Genomic DNA, 22,305 nt, shown 5'->3' on the forward strand with positions numbered 1-22,305 from the left:
GTCCAAGCTATGCCAGGCCCGAGGGTGACTCATTAATGACAAAACATTTTTGACAATTACACCAGTTTTCTAATGAAGACAAGTCCTTAAACCAAGTATTAAATATACTAGAGTTTTATAACAAATATAATTCCGATCCACCAGAAAGTCATATGTGATTAAAACATCTGTAATTCCTCCAGAATGTCTTTTCCTATGTTTGTTCAGAACATAGCACAATTAGGCACCAATGTGAGTTGAACACCTGAATGCCACTGTAATTTTACTAATTAATAAGTACAATATTATAGTACCTTTCAACTGAAGATTTCAAAGTGCTTCACAAACATCAGCTGGCCACATCTGACAAAAATTCTGATAGCTAGGTAATGAGTATATAGGGATAATTTCCTTCCCCCCAAATTGCAACAAACTCTGAAATAGAACATAGTAGTTGTTTAACTGTGCATTGCAAAACTGAGCATTTTAAGATTTAGGGGGGAAAGTGTATTAATTTAAATAAAGGAAATTAGAAATACAGGTACACAGAAATTAATTATCCAAACTGGAACATGGCCAGAGTACTAACCTATCCTGCTGACAGCCCCATAATAAGTCAGGGGATCTGTCTTCTCTGAAGGCTGACATCTCCAACAGGGAAATACAGCTAGGCCTGATGGATTATTTCTTGATTCCAGGAGAAAAGTGACTTCTACCAATCACTAACAACACTTCCTGTAACCTAGCAATTTACTTGCTGGCCTTCACACTCCTCCCCCAAATACTAAGATAGTCAGGTCCTGTTTTGCATGTGAAGGCTGACAGAATCATAGCACAAACTGATGAGCAAGCTGTAAGATGTTACACTGGTTATATTAACTAGTTTTCCTTTATCCTTCTCACGGATACAGAAAAAAAAGGATGTTGTAATACCTGCAATTTTGGGGGTTTGGTCCAGTTACTCTAATCCAGTAATTTTCTTCACAGCCACAAATTACTAGCCGCTTTGGCTTTGCACCCTACTAGGAAAAGTCCAATTACCCTTTTCTTAATTAAATCTTACCTGACTACATGCAGTGAAAAGAGAGTGGTGCTTCTTGAGCAGAATGAGGGTTCCATGCCATTAATCAATGTTTCATTTCTTCCTAACTTTTTTGTTTCCTAGATGAGACCCCGTGTCAGGTGCCAAATTGAAGAAGCCTGTGTATCTTTAATAGGCTGTGCTGCTAAAAAAAAGCCTATTTTGTTGTGAAAAGTAATAATTCATTGAGAGAATCCCCCCCCCCCCAAGAATATCATTTGTACAGTGGTATAGGAATGGCACTTTTAAAGAATTAGAATGAATACAGGCTAAGGGCTAAATTGTACCTTTATATTCAAAAGTTGCACTAAGGACTTACAGAGCTCAAATGGCCTCAGACATTCTGACTGTACAGGACAGAGATAGGGGGAATGACTTGTGGCAGAACAACATGGGGAGAACTCACTCCACAATGGAACTTACCACATTTTTTTTAAAAGGTGCAACATGTACATGCAATAGCCTTTAAGGCTCAAGAAGGTGACCTGCGGTAGAGGGGGAGAAGTGATTTTTCTCAGCTAATGAATTAACATCCCTCTATCACCTTCCCCATTCATGAGATTTAAAAGGAAAAATAGCTAGAACTCTTTTCATTTGCATTTAGGGTTTTGAGATGTTAGGGGTCAAGTTCCAAACTTTTATTTGTAACCATGAGAACTAGAAACTTAGGGTCTTGTGTAATTACATCATTTCTGGAGTTGACACTACGTGAAATAAAGGTACATATCCTGAGAGTTGGCAACACTGGGATCATTGCATCTTCTGCATGAGTTTTATGTAATCTACATGAAATAAAATTAATATTTTATTTAAATTGTTCTTCGGCACGAACAACCTTCTCATAGACAAATATCTAGTGTGGTTTTGGAATACGCAGCTGTGCCTCCTGCTGGTCTCATGACTGGGTGGACTTTTTCTGAACACACACACTGACTGTAATGTAACTTCTTGAGTTTGAGAGAGGCCAAGCTAAATTTAAAGAAGTAAACACAGCAAATAAGACATCCTATGTAGTCTTCGCTAATGTGTGATAGGCTATGTCTTATCTATAATGACATCACATGGTTATGCTTGTTTTAGAAAAACCCAAAATAAGTTTATTTTCTCTGGATGGCTCTTTTTACACAACTCTCTCTTTAATAAGTGTAGTTTTATTTTCATCTTTCCAACTCTAGAAAAACCTTCTGTTTTGTTTTTTTGTTTTGGGGTTTTTTTTTTTTTTGTTTTTATGTGTTTGCTGTGTGCACACAAATAAGTTTTCTCTACACCCCAAGTCACTTCACTTTCTGAAAGAATTGAACAGGATCCCGCAAAAGAAACAACTGCTCTGGACTCTATCAAGAGCCATTTTCAATGGCTAGTGTGTTCCACTGGAGGAAGCTGAGTGACCTCACCCAGCCCTGTAACTGAACTTCAGGCAATTTTGTATTCTCATGCTCAATTCTAGTAAACAGAGATTTAGCTTGATAAGCCCCTGTAGTCACAGGACAAACACAACACACATATGCAATGCTCCTGAAGAGTTACACAGAAGCCAGTAGATAACCTCCAACTATGCTCAATAGTTTCACAAATGAAATCAATACAGATGTGAAGGTTAAAATTCAGCTTTATAGCTACTTGATTTCTATCAGAATTGGGGAGGCTAATTACAAAACATTGCACTGCCACATAAGAAAACAAAAAGCATTTACTTTATATGAAAGGTTTACGTCCTCTTTAGTTCTCAGACACTATTATAGCAGTAAAAGGGTGCTCTTAAATCATACTTAATTGAAAAATAAAATGACGTTAGTTGTGAACAATGGAAGCTACAGGTTGAACCTCTCCACTCTGGCAACATCCATAGTCCAGCACAATTTTAGTTAGTTGGATGTACACTTATCATGGGTGGGATCAAGTTTCTCCACAATCCCATAAAGTTTGTTTAACAGTGTTTCTCAAAGTGGTTCATGAAACCACTCTAAGAAGCCTGCTAACTGGCCACTCCGGTGTGTTTATTTACTATAACTAAACTTCAGGCCAGAATACATCAAATAAAATAATGTGTCTTGAGGACACTATGGATACATCTAGACTGCATTGCTCTTTCGGGATACCGGAAGTATCCTGAAATAACAACGCCACATCTTAAAAATGCCGAAATAGCAGGCATACTATTCTGGCATCTCTGTAACCCTCGTTCCACAGGGGTTAAGGAATTTGTCAGAATAGTGCCTTATTTTGAAATTTGGCACCATGTAGACAGCGCCAAATTTCAAAATAAGCTGTTTCGATTTAGACTCGGAATAAGCTACCAGTTTGCCTAGCGCACATTTAGTTACTTATTCCAACAGGAGGGTGCTGTCTAGACCCACCCTAATGTACAACCAGAAGAGAACTGGCATAAGAAAATCTTTCTTTTGTAATAAATACAATTTGAAGGGGAAAATAAAACTTACACAAAGAAAGAGATGAGCCTGACATGAAACTACTTGTGTTGATGATTACACACCAGGCCATGGGGGCAGAATCCTTATTGTTAATTATTCTGTAGGCACTCTGGAAGTGTTCATCCTAGAAAGATTTATGGAGGTCCTTACAGAAAGTTTTTTTTAAAGGAAGTACACACAAGCATCTGTCTCTCAGACTATTTGTTTATTTAGAAAGAATGAATAGAGAATTAAAAGAGTGACATTAATTATCTTAAATTTCTAAATTCTAAACTCCATTTGTAATTTTTGTCTTTCCTTTATTATTTTTCCAGGTCCCACCATTTTAATTTTATTTTTTCTGCATGAGTACAGGCAGTCCCTGAGTTACGCGGATCCGACTTACGAACGGGGCCGTTCCTCTCCCTGGTCTCCAGCAGACCAGGGAGAGGAAGCAAAGCGGCGGAACACGTGGGCGGCGGACAGGGCTGTCCGCTGCCCACGCGCTCCGCGGCTTGGCTCTGCTTTGCTCTGCTTTGCCCCCCCCCCTCCGTCCCCCCGGTCTACAGACCAGGGGGACGGGGGGGGGGGACAAAGCAGAGCCAAGCCGCGGAGCGCCCGGCCAGCTGACAGCCCAGACGCGTCTGGGCTGTCAGCTGACCGCGCGTTCCGCGGCTTGACTCTGCTTTGCTCTGCTTTGCCCCCCACCCCCCGTCCCCCTGGTCTGCAGACCAGGGGGACGGGGGACAAAGCAGAGCAAAGCCGCGGAGCACGCGGGCAGCAGGACAGCCATGGCGCGTCTGGGCTGTCCCGCTGCCCCCGTGCTCCGTGGCTTTGCTCCGGACACCTGTGGTACAGCAGCTGGGGCGCTGCCAGTTGGTCCCGTAGCACCGCTCTGGGCGCTACTAGACCAACCGGGCAGCACCCCAGCTGTTCTGCCCCAGGCATCCTGATTCAGCCACTGCTGGTCAGATTCAGCAGCGGCTGAATCAGGACGCCTGGGGCAGAGCAGCTTGGGTGCTGCTGGGTTGGTCCAGTAGCGCCGAGGAGCAGCGGCGCTACTGGACCAACCCAGCAGCACCCCAGCTGCTCTGCCCCAGGCGTCCCAAAGTCAGCCGCTGCTGAAACTGACCAGTGGCTTCCTGGAATCAGCCGCTGATCAGTTTCAGCAGCAGCTGACTTGGGGATGCCTGGGGTTCTTAAGTTGAATCTGTATGTAAGTCAGAACTGGCGTCCAGATTCAGCCGCCGTTGAAACTGATCAGTTTCAGCAGCGGCTGAATCTGGACGCCAGTTCCGACTTACATACAGATTCAACTTAAGAACAAACCTACAGTCCCTATCTTGTACGTAACCCGGGGACTGCCTGTAGTGAACAATAGGTATCTTTTTCCATTGGCTTTGAGTCCTGATTTAAACTTGGAGCTCAGTTACAACAGTACTCAGGACCTTGTCTATAAAACACTTAACTCAATGTTCCCCAAGTCAGAAATCAACAAGGAAGGGAGGATTCAAAATATACAATATAGATATTTTACTTTTATGAATCTGAAGTTGTACTGATATAGAAGAGAGGGTATGGAAAGAGTGACAGTAAAAAGCTCAAACTTCTGCAGGCCATTTCATAAATATTTACAATCCCCCTTTCCCTGACACACACACAGCACAAGATATGAATAATCCAGACATTTCAGGAAAGCCATTATTTCTGCCCACTATTTAATTTTATTTCATATCTCAGAATTGTTTAGATATATGTGGAATAGATACTAAGAGCTACTACCCACATTACACCGTACCCCATTATGCATTCCATTCTTTGCAGGATTTTATTTCATGAAAATATATTACAGGGAAGAGAGCCTTTAGGGTACAGTATATTTCAAAACACAATTAAAATAAACTCTTCAAGTGGAAATGTAAAATGTATTTGTATTCTATTAAAGCCTTTGGCCTTATCAACTGCAGCACACTATATAACAAGGTCATTAGTAACAAGTCACATACAATGGAGAACATACATCAGCACCAGAAAAACAAACATCAGCCCAAAACATCACAATAACTTCCTGTACCTGCTCTTGTTTGTTCACTGAGCTCTCAAACATTGTGAGTCGCTGAAATACATAAAAGCGTAACAGCTTGAGTCAATATTTGCCAACCAAAGTGAGCGATTTTATTTAGCACGATGACTGGACCTCTTGAACAAATACATCTTCTTGTACACAGCATAACAACTGCAGTCCAGCCTGCAAAACAACCAAAGCCCTATGGAATGTGGAATTTGTTGGGGGAAAAGCTCAATAGAAATTGACTGAAGTCAAGCTTCCACATACAAATATTACATGTTCACTCTTCAACAAAATCAGGATGATGGTATAGTAAACATGTGGTATAGAAATTGCTATTGTTTTTGTGGAGGTTCCTTTTGACTTTGGATTTCAGGGAATGTAATCCCCCAAGGTCCTACAAATATAAAACCTTATTAGGTAAGGTTTTGTTTTGACTATGTTCTCCCATTCTCCTAAACCCCAAAGAGGAACCTGTTGTATGGATAGTCTGAGTGATTAATAAAGACGATCGTGAGATTAGGAATAGGTTTCATCAAAGGGGAATTATACATGGAAATCAATAAGAGCATTTGGAAATATACCTTTTTGCCCACAAAAGTGTTTCCCAAAGGGCCAATAACAGTTATTAACCTGGATTTTTTTTTTAAGTAAAGCAACTGTGCTATAGTAGAGTAGTTGGTAAGTGCTCTCTTCTCTCAACTGCACCAACTGGCAGCGCAGAAGAAAACAGCTTAATGGACTATTTTCTATTTATACATGATCTGTATATTGGTATTTCTCACTGCCTGAGAATGTAGGAGGATCTCCTCCCATCCTGTCTCCAAGGACAGTCCCCAGAGGAAAAAAAACTGCTTTTACATTCTCTTTCACAATCACAGATAGTAGCTTGCTGTTTGGCTATAAATATATATATACATATGCTAGATAAAGTGCAAGTATGGAGTAACTCAGTAACATGAAAACCTACAAGCCTCAACCCTGTAATACAGCAGCTTATGCAAACTAACTGAGGCTTAAGGCCTAACAACTTGTTATAGGCAATTAACCACAGTAAGTGACTGTACATTACAAGAAAAACCTAAAAAAATCAACAAATAGTCTAGTAGCACCTTAAAGACTAACAAAACATATAGATGCTATCATGAGCTTTTTTGGGCACAACCCACTTCTTCAGATGATTGGAGTATTAGAAGTCCAAGAATAAATAAGGGAAGTGGGGGGAAGAAGGAAAAAAGAGAAAAAAGAGAAAAAAGGAGGGGGGAAGAGAGAGACTGTGAATAGATGGTTCAAATAGTTACAACAGGCTGATAAGAACAATTAGCACCTCCACTAGTTGGTTGGTTAAGTCATTAGGATGTGGAAGGTAGTGTGCGAGTCAGCCAATGTCCCGGTTCACACCATTTGCCTAAGAATTAAACTTGTAAATGAAGTTAAGTTTCAATCCTTCCCTGTGTATTTGGCTTGTGGAATTAGCCTGAAACAACACGGTGACTTGGAGATCCATTAACGAGTATCCAGGCAGATTAGACAGAGCGCTGTATGGAGTAATTGTTGCTCAACAGCTGACACGTCACCACTGAAGATTGATTTGTACTAGCTTTGGATTTTTATACGTTAGAAGCATCAGCAGATGTTCAACCAAAATAATACCATGAAACTAATTCACATATGTGCTAATAAGCTTGAGGTAAATGACTTGACAGAGATGAACACCCCAACTTTAATAAGGAAAGGAAACAGGGATGAAATCCCTATTGTTTATGTACAAGGTATATTATTAAAGTTGGTACTCTGTCAACGTACCCCAGGGTGATGTTCTGGAACCTTCCAGTCCACAAACTACTCATCTCACCTATTGTGGGGCTCTTGCAAAGGATGATGTGGGCATGCAAGAGCTGGATGCCCTAAATTATTGTGATGTTTAGTGTTTGTGATATTGCTGATTGTACAGATAAAACTATAACATGTTCAGAAAATCCTTGCTAAGTCCTCATCTCTCCCATGCACGCTGGGGTTCTTAATCTTACACTAAATACTGTGGCCAATCTAGAGACAATTGAACTCTGCCAAAAAAAAATTGGGAACTCTAGATAATAATAAATAATAAAAAAATAATGTCTAGATTAGGCAACAAATTTACAGGTTGGCTTAAGACACAGAAACTAAACACTGCATGGCCAGGATCCCACATCCTGGAGTCATTTGATGGTTACATCCAAATCTTAGCTTTCATTTTAGTCTTAGATTCTTGGTTCTGAAGAAAAGCTTGAAACATTAAACAAGTGATACTGACGCAGTGAAGCTTGTTAAGCTCTGCAGACATCTTTAAACAGCAGTTCTCATGTGGCTAAGTCTCAATGGCCCATCAATACCAAGAACAATTGATCTGGGAGACCCACTGCTCCAGCAGAGAATCATGTGTGTGATAGGAGGAGAAGGATGCAACAGGCCCAACCCTTCCATACCCCTGACCAGATTTACTCCAAAAGGATGAAGCAAGCACTGGGGGGCCCCACGTCTGCCTCTCTGGGCAGGAGAGAGCAAAGGAAACATCTGCTACCACCTCTGCTGCTCCCAAGAGGAAGAAAGGCCTTACTGCTGCTGGAGAAAGAAGTGGTGCTCATGTGGCCTTTCCGCCCTCTCTGGGATGGAAGTTCCCTTCATTTAGCAAAACTCTAGGTAGAGCGTGGGCCAAAGGTACAGGCCAAAGAATGCTGGGTGGTGCCTCAGAAGACCCTCCCCCAAAAGAATTCCATTAATATTTGTGGGAATTTTGCCTGAGCCAAAGGTGGACTAAGCAAAAAAAGGCATAAGTTCTTCAGGCTTCGAGCCATGTACAATACCAAAACTGGAATCACCTCTGTTTCTAAAGGGATAGCAGTGGCCATCACACAAATGGCTGCTGCTTCAGCATACTGATCACCTTCAAAAATTGAATTAGAACAAACAACAAATATATAATGCCCCTATTCTAGAAGAGGCATGGAAATAGAAGGGTTTTTTTAGCATTATGCACTAGTTAAGCAAATACTCCTTTCAGAATCTAGAATATCAGAAATGTTTTTCATGACCACAGCACATTCCATGCATTTGCCAGAACAAACATGACATCATAATCCTCAGGTGTGTTGTCAATAGAGATCTATTTGCTTAAAGTATATATAATTTCATGCACTTTTTTGCGAAATCAAAGATCCAAATGCAAAATCCAGCACTCATGCACAACACTCACATTTGTACCATTCAAAGAAACCTGCAGTCTTAAAGAACTAGCTGCTTATGCTCAGCTTTTTAATCTCTGATTGATACTCTGAATAATATTTTTCATTTAGAAATCAACCCTAGTTTAATTACATAGAAGTTACCAATAGAAATGGAGAATACTTTTATTTCAGAATTCCCTGTAAGAGAAAACACAACTGAATGGAAAGAGATTATACAAAATATGAGGGGATTTCACCATGGAATGCCTCTGTGAAGGGGCAGACATGTGACACAGTTTTTCAACTCATCTAGGCTATGGGTTGTCCTGACTGAAAAGCCAACTGTTGAGTGTTATATATACACAATATTTCATTTCCCGACACATCATTTTGTATTATGTTGCATGCTGCTGCTTGAACTGTAAAATGTGGCAATATATATTTGTCTTGTATAATGTTGTATAGTAAAAAGGGGACATTCATTTAATCCCCAATCTGCATATCTATAATGCAAAGACTATACTAGCCCATGTGTTTGAGTAAGAATACTGGTCTTCTTCAGAAACACGTGAACCATGTCTTCATGCATTAGTGTTACAATTTTTACCCTGTGCACAACTTATTTGCCCATTCCTGGATGATACAAACATATTAAACATACCTGTAGATACCTATAGATTTGAGAGGAATTTTATGACTGAAGCATAAAATTGAGTCAGAGACCTTGGGGATTTTCCTATCTTTGTCATATATTTAGTGCACAACATTAGATGACTCACTCAGTGCTTCCATGCCTCATTTTTTAAAATCTGTATAATGGGTATACTATTATTTCACTATTTCATAGCGATATTGTCAGATTAATTAATATTTGTGACGTGCTTTAAGAACATCAGATGGAAACCATTAGAACCGTAAAATGAATTATTTATTTTGCTGTATTCAATTAGTTAAACTAACAGACAATAATTCCAGTCAAATATTACAAAAATACTTGCAATTATAGGCACCTAACTGCTCCTGCAAAAACATGTATGCTTATCAAGCAACTCAATATATAAGCATTTGCTAATACAACTATATATCAATTTCCTGATTTGTGGATGTGACTGAATTGGGCAGGTGAACTTTTGTAGGCAAAGTTTATGCATCTGCAATTGAAAATGTGGGAGATGCAGCTGACTAAATAGTGTAGAATCAATACTTTCTGTCCTAAATTGTTTATGCCTCATAATATACAAGCTAATCTCAGCCATATATCTAGTGAAGCAATTGCCAAGGATTATGCATACAGTGGACAAGATATGTACAGTATGAGTTATGCCCTAACTCTATTCACCCCAGAACTTGAATTTAGATGCAGAGTTATACTAACATAAACAGAGCAGTATATAGTATCAGTTGTGGTGCTCCTGGAGTCCACAGATTTATATCAATATTTTCCCTTGTGGGTGAAGTACTTAACCCTTAGAACAATGGATTTTTCCACTCTGACAGCCAAATGATGTCTTAGAGTAACACCTATTTCATATTCTCTATATAACCAATCTCTGAAGGGCAAAAATGGAATTGTGCTCTTTAAACATTATAACATATCCATGCGATCACATGGCACATTGCAATCTAAAAGGTTGATTACCTCTAGAAAGGTCTGTGTGACATAGTAGCAGAAGGATAAACAGATGTATTCAACTTTGTCAGCAGGAATAGAACTTACTGCTGCCTTCAAGATCCAAAGATTTAAGGGCACTCTCTTTCCTTATACAAAATGCTTCCATTCTTATTTTTAAGATCAACCAAATACATTCTATATGAAGAAGTCACAGTGGTGCAGATTATCTGTTCAAGAAATTTCTTGTTTGTGAGGTGCCTGATCTGTTCCTGTGAAGAAGGGGCATTTTATGCTCCCCACACATTAAGCAACAGTCCCAATTTCAGTAAGAACAAGACTCAAGAACTCAGCATGGACTAAATTACTATTAATGCAAGATTCTCTGTATAAATCAGTGTATTTACTTGTATTATCATAGCACATGGTAATCCATTAGCTGCTGTGAAGAATCACTGATTTACATTGGCAAAGCATCTGGCTTTAAGTTTTCATCCTATTTAACTTTGTTCTCTTCTATCCTCTTCCATGTTTAAAAACACCAAGTGTCTGCCAGTTATCAGAATGGACACTCACTGAGGCCTTAGTTCAGCAAAGTCCTTGTGCACATATCTGAACCTGAGAATAATACCAATGTCAAAGGACTTACTCGCATGATTAAATCAAAAATTCAGATTCAGACTTAAGGGATCATCATGATGATTTTGTTTTATCTCCTGGATATTAGAGGCCGCAAAACATCTCACACACCTTCCCGTAATAGGCTTCTAATTTCTGGCTGAGTGACTGAAGTCCCCAGTCATGATTTAAAGACTTCAAATTCCAGAGACTCTACCAGTTACACTAGCTTAATTTTGAAAGTTACCTATGGCCTATACTGCAGAGGAAGGCAAAAAAATAAAAAAAATAAAAAACACCTCCAATCCTGAGGGTCTCTGCCAAACTGGCCTGAAGAATTCCTTCCTGACCCTACATATGGCAATAAGCTAGATGCTAAGCATGTGGGCAAGACCCATCAGCTGGACACCTAGGAAAGAATTGTCTGTAGCAACTCAGAGACCTCCCCCATATATTGTCCCATCACCAACCACAGCAGATATTTGTTGCCAGCAGTTGCAGTTTAGTTATGTGCCACTGTAGACAGTCTCCTTATACCATCTCCTTCATAAACTTATCAAGCTCAGTCTCAAAATCATTTATATTTTTACCCCCACTGCCCACCTTGGAAGTCTGTTTCAGAACATCACTCCTCTCATGGTTAGAAACCTTTGTCTAATTTCAAGCTTGCACCTGTCGATGGCCAATTTATATCCATTTATTCTTGTGTCTGCAATGGCACTTAACTTATTTAACTCCCCTCCCTCCCTGATACTTATCCCTCTGATGTGTTAAACAGAGCAATCAAATCTTTCTCCAGGCTTTTGTTGATTAGTCTAAACCAGTGTTTCCCAATTTTATTTGGCCACAACACCCTTTTAAACTTGAAAGAATTTTGCAGAATCCCTAATAACAGTCTAATATATGGAGCTGAAGAAGTATACCACAAATAAGTAAGGATAATGATAAACAAACGCTAAACATGGTCATGAGATCAATATTTAGTTTAATTGCACATATTTAAAAACAAATCATATAACATTACTTTTTTTTTTTAAATCATAAAATGTTATTGTAATGGAATTTTCTTGTGGAACCCTTATTTTCACTTCACGGAACCTTGGGGTTCCACAGAACACCATTTGAGGAACACTGGTCTAAACAAGCCAAGCTCTTTGAATCTCCTCTCATAAGGTAGGATTCCTCAGATCATCCTACTAGCCCTTTTCTGCACCTGATCCCATTTGAAAAGTCTTCTTTAAACACGGGAGACCAGTATTTCAAATGAGGTCTCACCAGTGTTTTGTATAATGGTACTAACACTTCTTTGTTTCTACTGGAAACAGCTCTCCTGACGTACCCTTGAATTGCATAAGTCTTTTTCCTTGCCTCAACACATTGGAGGCTCAACGGCTACATCTAGACTTTTCTAGAGGTATCCCAGAAAAGCAATGCTGCATCCAAGGAAAACATCTGCTTTTTCAGAAAAATTTTCGAAAAAGCAGACACGCTCTTTCTCCGTCTCTGTAAACTTCATTTTACGAGGAATAAAGGAAAATGCCAAATTTCAGAAAAGCCTCTTTTGACTGTAAAGCAGAAAAAGAGATGCAATTTGAGTCCCACAAATTGCATTTCCTTTTCTGACTTACCATTGCAGTGTAGACCAAAGCCATAGTCATCCTGTGATCAACAAATATACTGAGGTCTTTCTCCTTCTGTCATTTCCAACTGATATACACCCAACTTATAGCAAAAGTTCTTGTTGGTAGTCCCTTAATGCATGACCTTGCACTTGGTATTATTAAATGCTATCCCTTTGCTCATAAAGTGGAGTAATAGATCATCTTGTCTATTCTCCTTTGTATTGCCAATACTCCCAACTTTGTGGGATGAAAAAATTTTATCAGCAGACTCTCACTTTTTGTGCAAAGGTCAGATAAGATCAGTCCCAATCCCAAATGCTTATTAGGACTTGGGGGAAGGAGGCTACATTTGAAAAACTCACTGCCTTGCTCAAAACGTACAACTTCATTACCTTACTCAAGCAACAACATCCAGTGTATGATTGTATTAAACAATTCTCTCTTTACTGCTGCTGGTCTATTCTTAGTTTAAACAATTGCACACAAATATCCTTACATACAAACAGGATTTGTCATACTTTGTGCCAAATTTGTTTCCTACTGTGACTCCCTTGAAGTGAATTTGTTTGGCCCAATGTGTGTGAAGAGATATTTCCAAGTGATATTTTCTTTTGTTTAAAATGCACTTATTATTTCACTGATAACTTTATCATCAAAAGTTTCACTCTATTCAGATCCTTTTATTTCTCCACTTTCCTTAATTTTCCATGCCTATCATCTCAAGCTATTTCAAGTCCTACAGAGCAGCACGAGTAAAGGAATATATTATATATGCTGGGTGATTCTGATATAACATTTATCTTCATAATCAAAGAGAGATGGAATAACTCAGGAGAGGCACAACAGTTACTGCTGTTCATGAGTTATCCCTCTTCTCTGCATTCATGAAGACAAAGGGCAAAAGAGAGATCAAGTATGATTTGCTGTATTGTTTATACAAAATATTCATTTTTTGTTTCAGTACTATGAAGGAGCTCAAGGCTGTGGATAAATATAATTCCATAGAATCATGATCTGGCAAATAAGTACTTATTGTAGAAGGCTACACAGATAGATTCCTATTTAAAATTGGAATGGGGAAATGTTCAAGATATGAATTCATTATAAACATACAAATACAACAACCTCTTTGGAGATATCACAGTAAAGATTATTGCAACAAGCATTTCCTTTCCAGTTTTAAATTGTTACCATATGAAGGGAAAGTAGGGAAAATTATCTTTGGGACAACTGACCTAAAGTACATATGAGGATGGCTGAAATAATTCAAATAAAGTAACTAAAACTGGTTGTATAGTAAAGGAACTATTTTGTACATTTATTTAATTGTCCAAGTCCAAAGGCAAATTTGATATTTTTGACATTTTCTTGCTCGTGAGTATTCAGATAATTGATAGGTATTTGAAACAATTCTGGTAAACTCAAAAGTTTTCATATATTTTAGCATAAATGATTAATAGTAATAAAACAGGGATAGATTTTATATTTAAATAGATTTATAAATATATAAAAGTTTAATACATGTGAAAGTTTTAACAAACGGTTAATCAATTGTTACATACTATTGCATTCTGACATGTCAATTGGCTGTTTATTACTATGACATAACCATCTGTAACACTTTTTACTTATGTGCAGGTATAACAGTCTACTTACGTCTGCAACATGATCATGTTAATAATGAATCCATGGGTAAGCTTTTTATAAATGTACCTTTAATAAAAAATGTGACCAAAATTTTGTTTTGTGCCATTTAAAGATAACATTACCCATTCAAACAGCGGAAACAATCCCATGTGACCTGTTTGACCAACCACACAATAAAAACAATATCAAAAAGGCAAAATGGATAGTTTATAATTCACAGATTCCAGGTCTCACTGTGATAATCTAATCTGACCTTTCATATACAACACTGGCTATAGAACTTCCCCAAAATAATTCCGAGATCACATCTTTCAGAAAAACATACAATCTAGATTTTTAAAACTGTCAGTCATGGAGACTCCACTATGACGCATGGTCAATTGTTCCAATGATTACTTACTCTCCCTGTTAAAAAATTGTAACATTTCCAGTCTGAAATTGCCTATCCTCATCTGCCAGCCATTGGACCATGTTACACCTTCTCTGCTAGACTGAAGAGCCCATTATTAAATACTGGTTCCACATGTAGATAGAATCAAGGAGCCAAATATGGTAAGCTTAACAAAACATTTAATAGATGATTTGATCGTGACAAGGCATATTTTCTAATCTTATGATCATTCTAGTAGCTCTTCTTTGAATCGTCCCCAAGTTACCAACATTTTTCTTGAATTATGGACATCTGAAATGGACACAATATGCCAGCAGCAGTCACATTAGTGCCAAATATAGAAATAAAATAACCTCTCTGCTCCTATTTGAATCTTTCCTATTTATGCATCCGAGGATTGCATTAGACTTTTTGGCACAGTGTCACCCTGGGAGTTAATATTCAGCTGATTATCTACCATGACCCCCACATTTTATTCAGACATTTCCTCGCAAGATAGAATCCTCCATCCCATAAATATGGCCCCCATTCTTTGTTCCTAGATGAACACATTTAAATTTAGCACATATTGTTGCTCAAACGCAGTTTACAAAGCAATGCCAGTTGCTCTTATCAAGGCTGTTCCCCACTCTGGCACAACAAATGCAGAAGTGGGGCACACAAAAGCACCCCAAAATCTTGCTTCTATAGGCTTTGGTACAAAATCTTCCCCAAAAAATCCTAATACCCAGACTTTGGGGAATCTGCTACCACCACCCAAGTAATTCCACAAAAAATCAGGGAAAAAATAACTTGGGAAATATCTTCTGTAAGGTAAAACCCTCCCCTGCCCCAACCTCCATTTTGCTTGGAGTTGGGAAAAACAGAGTGGACCCACAGACAGACATTCCAGGACACAAAAATCAACCAATACCCATTAATTTTAAAAAAAGAAAAGGAACTTTTATTATCAAAACAAAACTACAATTGCAAGCATAATAAAGTGGCTAGATGGGCAGAGCCACCAATTGATAAAGATACTCAGGAAAACCCCCCTGGGTGAACTTAATTACAAAGAGAAAAAAAACACTTGACAAGCTCAGACATTATTTCCAAATTCCCAAACCAGGAAAACAAGAAATCCTCACAGACTAGCTAAACTTTTCCCTACCTACATCTTATCAGAAGTCCATCTTTGGAGAGAGAAGTGTCTCCCATCTCCCTTAACCTTGGAAGAAAACTGCCTTGCTTTTCAGACAAAGAAGGAAAAGATAAAGACTCCTTTGTCCCAGTTTGAAATGCCTACCTGCATTGTTACTGGTTGACCAGATACCTAGCTAGGGATAGAGTTAACCCCCTAGTCATCTGATGCTGGTCAGCACTCCTGATTATAACATTTCTGCATCAGAGACCTGTCCTCTTCACTGCTTATCACTTCTTTAAGCTGTGTCCTATGTAAGCTTTATATGTGATGCTTTTAGATTTTCTTCTACATCATTAATAAAAATGTTTTTAGCCAATCCCTGAGGGACTGAGCTAGAAATGCATTGTTCAATGAGAATTCCTTATTTAAAATTATGTTTTAAGATTTATCACTAAACCAGTTTTCAATCCGTTTAATGTGTACAAGGTTAATTTTATATCTTTCAAGTTTTTTAATCAAACTGTCATGTGGTGCCAAGTCAAACGTAAGTCAAGTCACAAAAGTCTGAGTCCATTACAATCAGCAGCATTACATTTATCAACTAAACTTGCACACACATTAAAAAAAGATACCGTGAAGTTTGGCATGATCTATTTTCCACAAACCCTTGTTGATTGGCATTAATTATAGTACCTTCCTTCAAATTGTCATTAACTGAGTCCCATATCCATTGCTCCTGTACATTGACAAGAATCAATATCTGACTGACAGGTCCATAATTATCTATATCACCTATTTACTATTTTAAAATGTTGGCACAGCATTAGCTTTCTTTCAGTATGTTTGAACTTCCCAAGTCAGTGTTCCAATATTTAATAAAAATCAAATTAAAGTTCCAGTGACCACATCCTAGAATACTCAAAAATGGAGAAGGTTTATGAGCCATTGGCTATCATCCTGGAAAAATCATGGAAGTTGTGAGAGAGTCCAGAAGTCTGGAAAAGGGCAAATATAGTGCCCATCTATAAAAAAGGAAATAAGAACAACCCAGATAACTATAGACTGGTCACTTTAACTTTTGTGCCAGGAAAGATAATGGAACAAATAATTAAGGAATTCATATGCAAACATCTGGAAGATTACAGGGTGATGGGTAGCAGCCAGCATGGATTTGTAAAGAACAAATTATCTCAAACCAATCTGATAGCTTTCTTTGATACAATAACAAGTCTTTTGGATAAGGGGGGAAGGTATACCTAGACTTTAGGTCTCACGTGACCTTCTTATCAATAAACTAGAGAAATACAATCTAGATGGGGCTACTGTAAGGAGGATGCATAACTGGCTGAATAACCATTCTCAGAGAGTAGTTATTAACGATTCACAGTCATGCTGGAAGGGCATAACAAGTGGGATTCTGCAGGGGACAGTTTTGGGACTGGTTCTGTTCAATATCTTCATCAATGATTAAGATATTGGCCTAGAGAGTACGTTTATTTAGTTTGCAGATCATACCAAGCTGGGAGGGGTTGCAAGTGCTTTGGAAGATAGGGTCAAAATTCAATATGATCTGGACAAACTAGAGAAATGATCTGAGGTAAACAGGATGAAGTTTAATCAGGACAAATGCCAAGTGCTCCACATAGGAAGGAACGATCAGTACTGTAGAAAGGAATCTAGGGGCCATAGTAGACCACAAACTAAATATGAGTCAACAATGTGACAGTGTTGCAAAAAAAGCAAACATGACTTTGGGATGCATTAACAGGAGAGTTGTGAGCAAGACACAAAAAGTCATTCTTCCACTCTATTCTGTACTGATTAGGCCTCAAGAAAGATGTGGAAAAATTTGAGAAGGTCCAGAGAAGAACAAAAATGATTAAAGGTCTAAAAGATATGGCCTGAGGGAAGACTAAAAGAATTTGACTTGTTTAGTTTGGAAAAGAGAAGACTGAGAGGGGACATGATAACAGTTTTCAAGTACCCAAAAGGGGTGAGGGAGAAAAATTGTTCTCCTTGACATCTCCTGATGATAGGACAAGAAGCAATGAGCATCTCCTGTCAGGGAGGTTAAACATTAGAATAAATTGACTAGGGAGGTTATAAAATCTCCATCACCAGAGATATTTAAGAGCAGTGTAAATATGCATTTATCAAGGATGGTCTACATGGTTCTTGGTCCTGTTGTGAAGGCAGGGGACTAGACTGGATGACCCCTTTCAATTCTAATATTCTAAGAGTCTGTGATCAGTCAATACTTTTAAAACTCTTGGATGCAACTTGTCTGGACCTTCCGATTTAAAAATGTTTAAGTTCAGCAACTGCTATTGAGCATATTCCTGAGGCACTAGTGGAACGGAAAGAGCGTTATTATATATGACTACAACTGCACAAAATCAAACATCCCTGCCCCTATCCTCCCATTCACCAAGCCCCTAACCCTTCTCCAAGCCCTTGCTCCCTACTCTCTTTCCTCCCCCCCTCCCCTCCCGCAACTCACTTTCATTGGCCTAGGGCAGGGAGATGGGGTACAGGACAGAGGTGAAGTTTCCGGGGGAGGAGTGGTTCTGGGTAGCTCTAGGAATGAGGGGTTTTGGAAAGAGCAGGGTGCTCCACAGATGAGAGGCTTGGAGTGCAGGAGGAGACTCCAGGCTGGAGCAGAAAGTTCAGTTTTGTGCAATTAGAAAGTTGGCAACCATACCTGCCTTTCTTTCCAATGCTGCTCCTCACAATTGACACAAATCAGGCCTTGCTGGCTGATTGGTTAATAGGCAGGCAAGCAAACATCATGGAGAAAAAAAAAAGCATAGCAATGGAAGAGTCTCAAAGACTGTGTCTAGACTACAAAGTTCTATCAGAAAAAGACAGTCAAATTGCAAACAGCAATTTGCATATCTTTTTCCGCTTTTCTCCCAAAAGAGGCTTTTCTGACAATTGGCCTGTCTATACTGGGCCAAATGTCGGAAAAAAGCCTCTTTTGGAACATCCCTTCTTCCTCATAGAGCAAGGTTTACAGGGATGCCAAAAAGTGTCTGCTTTTCCACATTTTTTTTGGGGGGGGGGGGGGAAGCAGACACGTTCCTTGGACATGGCAGAGCTTTTCTGGGATATCTCTGGTATCCCAGAAAAACTCTGCAGTCTAGACGTACCCAAAATGTTTAAAGAATGAAATGTCTTATAGGAGTTAAGATAGCTGAATCTTATCCAAACCTCATGAGACTACAAAATGTGGCTGGAAATTCCACAAGATCTTCCTTTTCTTTCATTACCTTTTGACATTTCTGTTTCTAGTGTCCGATGAAGACTAGAAGTGCGGAGAGACACAAAAACGAAAACCAATGGGAAGAAAAGATATCTATCCTGACCATAGGCCTCTAGGTACATGGGAGGCCAGGGATGTCCACACACTGCCCTTGTGTCCACAAGTGTTTTCCCCACAGCTCCCATTGGTTAAAGTTCCTGACCAATGGGAGCCACAGAGCTGGCACTCAGGGCAGGTACAATGCACAGAGCCTTCCTAGCCTCTCATGTGCCAAGGGGCTATAGGGACCTGGAAGCCACTTCCAGGAGCCATAAGAAGGTAGTGCAAGTAGGGAACCTGCCTTAACTTCTGGCCCCACACTCTGCTGCTAACTGGACTCTTACTGGCCCAGATGGCCATGATGACCTGAGCCACTAGGGACCCTTTTCGACTGGGTGATCTAGTAAAACACCAGACATCTGACAAGTCTAATTTTAGGAAGGTGAATTTGAAAGCATCAGCAGGAAGCAGATGCAGGTGAGCAGGAAAACCCAGAATAGTGGCTTGCCAGCTGTCATGCACTTAGAAGCTGTGCCAGCCAGCTGAAGGTAGGAACTGCGGTGGAGTGCCAGCTTTGCATGCTGAAGGAGAGGCATGCCAGCTGGCAAAGAAAACAGGAGGGAAGAGTTGGGCCTCTCGGGCAGGATGATAGACAGACAGGAGGAAGAACTGAAGAGTCAGCCAAGAAGAGCTGTTTCTGAGGCTCCACTGTAGTGGTGAATCAAAACAAAAGGGTGAAGAATAATAAATGGGAGGCATGCAAAATTTTCGGTCCTAGTTGGTTGATTTGTCTCTGCCTGCTTGGCAGCATTGCATAAAGAGACAGCTTTATCTCTCTGCCTCACACACACTAATGTCACGAACAAGCATATCCATGACATAGCCTCAATGTATTATCTTACCTAGCCTATCCCTCAAACCCTCCCTCAGGCTTTATTTATTTATTTGGTGCTGCCTGAGAATGGCTGAGTGACTGAAGCTTCCAATTTTGATTCCCTTCAATCAGAGGTTCAAATCTCAGCAGGGTTGGCACAGCCTTTTGTCCCTCTAAGGCAGATTAGGTTCTGTGCAGTTTGTGTGAGGGTCTTCCAGAAAAGAACTTTAAAAAAAAATCACAATTCTGTTTGCTGTGAATAACCATTCAAGACCCTCTGTCAACTTTTGTGGCATTCCATATATCCATTCATCCAAGTGCTGATATGGCCCTCCCCATCGAAGAATCCAGTCCCACAGGCACACCTGGAGGGAGGAGGTAAAGAAGGATGTTGCTTCAGGGCTTGGTGATTTAAAAGGGCTTGTTGCTCGGGGCCCTTTAAATTGCTGCTGGAGCCTCACATGGTGCAGTCATGGTGGCACTGAGGGCTGGCTGCCCCCTAGCACTGCCCCTTCTGCCTAAAGCCCCCCCTTTCTGGGGCGGGGAGGGACAGAGCCAAGCTCCCACCATATTGCCCAAGGTCCAGTGAAGTCTGCTGCCAGCCCTATCCAGGCCTTTCAGACTTCTTGAGACAAAGTATTCCATCTTGAACCAAAATGCCTTCCAAAGTAATTTTGATCACCTTTCCACAGTTTACAAACATACACAAAACTCTTTGAGTTTAGTAAGAGAACTGTTACCCAGCATTGCCATGAAGCTTATTCCTGTGACCCTAGGATGAGTGCCTTAACCATGGGGGTTGGGAACCTAGGGTTAGGAGAGGCGAGACCCCAGCTCTGCTGCTCGAGGTGCCCATGGGAGCCAAGAACCCTCGACTTTAGAGGTAGACCTCCAACCCAACTCTTCCCCTCCCCCCAAGGAGGTAGCAGATGGCCTCAGCCTTCTCTGCCCCCACCAGAGCACAGGTGAAGGTGGGCAGAACTCAGCCCTTCTGCCCTTGGAGCATGGAGAAGGTGGGCAGCCCAGCCTTCCTGGCCCCAGAGCAAGGAGTGGGTGGGTGGTTCCAGTCTCAGTGCCACTGAAGCTCAGGCAGCTCCAGGAGACTGGAGGGAGCCATGCTGAATCAGGGTGGGAAGTAGGGGGCCACCTGGGGGCAGCAGTGATGTTGTGGTTGGTGTCTACTACAGGCCACCAAATCAGGTGGATGAGTTAGATGAGGCTTTCTTTTGACAACTGAGAGAAGCTTCCAGATCGCAGGCCCTGGTTCTCATGGGGGACTTTAATCACCCTGACATCTGTTGGGAAACCAATACGGCAGTACAGAGTCCATCCAGGAAGTTTTTGGAGAATGTTGGGGATAACTTCTTGGCACAAGTGCTGAAGGATCCGACCAGGGACCGTGTGCAGCTTGACCTTCTGCTCACAAACAGGGAGGAACTAACAGAGGAAGTAGAGGTGGGTGACAACCTGGGAAGCAGTGATCATGAGATGGTAGATTTCAGGATCCTGACCAAAGGAAAAAAAGAGTAGTAAAATACATACCTTGGACTTCAAAAAAGCAGATTTTGACTCCCTTAGAGATCTGATGGGCAGAATCCCCTGGGATGCTAACATGAAGGGGAAAGGAGTCCAGGACAGCTGGCAGTATTTTAAAGAAGCCTTATTGAAGGCACAGAAAGAAACCATCCCGATGCATAGCAAGAGAGGCAAACATGACAGGAGACTGGCTTGGCTTACAGGGGAAATCCTTGGTGAACTTAAGCACAAAAAGGAAGCTTACAAAAAGTGGAAACTTGGACAAATGACCAGGAAGAGGTTTAAATGTATAGCTCGAGAATGCCAGGGGGTTATCAGGAAGTCGAAAGTGCAAGTGGAATTGCAACTGGCAAAGGATGTGAAGGATAGCAAGAAGGGTTTCTACAGGCATGTTAACAAGAAGAAGGTGATCAGAGAGGGTGTGGGGCCCCTACTGAATGAAGGAGGTAACCTAGTGACAGATGATGTGGGGAAAGCTGAAGTACTCAATGCTTTCTTTGCCTCTGTATTCACGGACAAGGTCGGCTCCCGGACTAATGCGTTAAGTGACGCAAGGTGGGATGAAGATCAACAGCCCTTGATGGGTAAAGAACAGGTTAGGAACTATTTAGAAAAGCTAAACATACACAAATCCATGGGTCCGGACTTAATGCATCCAAGGGTACTGAGGGAGTTGGCAAATGTCATTGAGGAGCCTTTGGCCATTATCTTTGAAAAGTTATGGTGATCAGGAGAGATCCCGGATGATTGGAAAAAGGCAAATGTAGTGCCCATCTTCAAAAAAGGGAAGAAGGACGATCCAGGGAACTATAGGCTAGTCAGTCTTACCTCGGTTCCTG

The sequence above is a fragment of the Pelodiscus sinensis genome, chromosome 6 (assembly GCF_052426305.1).
Source record: "Pelodiscus sinensis isolate ZL-2025 chromosome 6, ASM5242630v1, whole genome shotgun sequence".
Taxonomy (NCBI): domain Eukaryota; kingdom Metazoa; phylum Chordata; order Testudines; family Trionychidae; genus Pelodiscus; species Pelodiscus sinensis.